This window comes from Mustela nigripes, chromosome 1, assembly GCF_022355385.1.
Source record: "Mustela nigripes isolate SB6536 chromosome 1, MUSNIG.SB6536, whole genome shotgun sequence".
Lineage (NCBI taxonomy): Eukaryota > Metazoa > Chordata > Mammalia > Carnivora > Mustelidae > Mustela > Mustela nigripes.
In genome coordinates this window covers 181,085,311-181,087,087 of record NC_081557.1, presented here as the reverse complement: position 1 = coordinate 181,087,087, position 1,777 = coordinate 181,085,311, and the positions used below count along the sequence as shown (strand labels likewise).

General features: G+C 37.5%; 1 non-coding gene across 1 annotated transcript; it reads right to left on the bottom strand.

Annotated features, from left to right (window-relative positions):
• Positions 1 to 1,046: 1,046 nt before the first annotated feature.
• On the bottom strand, positions 1,047 to 1,119 carry TRNAK-UUU (transfer RNA lysine (anticodon UUU)). Its single transcript has one exon. It is a non-coding gene; the product is annotated as a tRNA-Lys (tRNA).
• Positions 1,120 to 1,777: the final 658 nt, after the last annotated feature.

Sequence of the window (1,777 nt, the reverse complement as noted above, 5' to 3'; positions counted from 1 at the left end):
CATGTCAAAATATTAAATTGTATGATTTAAATATTTACATCAGTACCTATTTTAAAATATGATTTTACAATGTGTGTATTTATGGTTAGTCAATGTTACCCAAAAAAACCTGTTAAAAAGTTAAAATATCTGACATGGACGGAACTAGAGCGTATCATGCTTAGCAAAATAAGTCAAGCAGAGAAAGACAACTATCATATGATCTCCCTGATATGAGGAAGTGGTGATGCAACATGGGGGCTTAAGTGGGTAGGAGAAGAATAAATGAAACAAGATGGGATTGGGAGGGAGACAAACCATAAGTGACTCTTAATCTCACAAAACAAACTGAGGGTTGCTGGGGGGAGGGGGTTTGGGAGAAGGGGGTGGGATTATGGACATTGGGGAGGGTATGTGCTTTGGTGAGTGCTGTGAAGTGTGTAACCCTGGTGATTCATAGACCTGTACCCCTGGGGATAAAAATATATGTTTATAAAAAATAAAAAATTTTTTAAAAAATTATAAAAAAACAACAACAAAAAAAACCAACTCACTTTGGGGCTTCTCGGTGGTTCAGTCAATCAAGTGTCTGCCTTTGGCTCAGTTCATGATCCCAGAGTCCTGGGATAGAGAACCTCATTGGGCTTCCTGCTCATCAGGGAGTCTGATTGTCCCTCTCTCCCTACCCCTGTTCATGCTCTCTCTCTCAAATAAATAAATCTTTAAAAATAATCTCAAAAAAAAAAAAAAGTTAAAATGTCTGACACTACTAGGTATAGTAGTGGGGAAGTGGAAGGAAGTGGGACACCTGGAACTCTCATATGTATTTTTTGTGGTATGTTCGATTAAGGTGCATTGGAATAAGTCTTGCCATTTCTTAGAAAGTTAAACATATGACCAGCAATCCCACTCCTATATATTTACTTAATGAAGATAAAAAAACATATGCCAACAACAACAAAATTGTTCCTAAGATTGACAATGATCCTATCATAAGACATAATGACTAAATTTATTTTTAAATGTTTGTAACTTTTAAAAATATTTATGTTTGTGTGTAATCTCTATGCCTAACACGGGGCTTGAACTCATGATCTTGAGATCAAAAGTCCCATGCTCTACCGACTGAGCCAGCCAGGCTCCCCTATAATGTCTAATTTTAGTCCTGATCTTTTTGATTCTTCAGTCATTAACAGTCGTGACTGCTCACTTCTTTCAGTTCTCTTTTCCTTGTCCTCTCTAAATCATATTTTTTGTTTTCTCCCTACATATTTGATACTTCACTCTATTTCACCTTTGAGATCTCATCATCCTGAATCCAGCCATTAAATGGTATCTTGGTTTAATTTCCCTCTCTTCGCACCCTATGTTCTTTCTCAAGCCTAACTGCACCCATTTCCATAGTTTCTAAATTAATAACTCACAATTTCTATCTCCAAAGCTCCAGACACCTATGGAACAGGCCATGAGAATTTCTCAACGGTTCTGCAGTCAGTACATCCACAGATAAGCATGATCCTACCCACACAAACCTGATTCTTGGTGAAAGGCAACATCCAATTCCTTAAAACCTAATTTGCGATCAAGGATGCTTGACCCAACCTATTTCATCCCCTCCCACATCAAAGGAATCAACCAAGCTCAAGTAACTCTTGCACTGTTTCTCAATTCCATAACTTCTCTCAGTTTTACTGCCTTTCTTCCAATCAGATTTATCTTCATCTTTCACCTGGATTACTGCAATAACTGGCCTCTCCAAATTTATTCTAGTCTCTGCCCAATATGTTCTCTATGGTAA